The following is a 217-nucleotide window of genomic DNA, read 5'->3' as shown; positions in this document are numbered from 1 at the left end:
AAAGAGTAATTTGTCTATTGTTTTCGGAGCCTGGTGAATGAATATGCCTGTCCTAATTCACGTTTGCTTTTGACAGACAAAAGCCTGCTACAATCAGGACGTTGATACAGAAATGAAAAACCAGGAAAGTGAATCACTTTATCGGATCTAGAACACGTGATTCTAATTGCTGTAGTGACGTATTACTAGACAAGGTTGGACATAGTATGTCACCTTG

This window comes from Ptychodera flava, chromosome 22, assembly GCF_041260155.1.
Source record: "Ptychodera flava strain L36383 chromosome 22, AS_Pfla_20210202, whole genome shotgun sequence".
Taxonomy (NCBI): Eukaryota; Metazoa; Hemichordata; class Enteropneusta; family Ptychoderidae; genus Ptychodera; species Ptychodera flava.
This window is presented reverse-complemented; position numbering follows the sequence as displayed.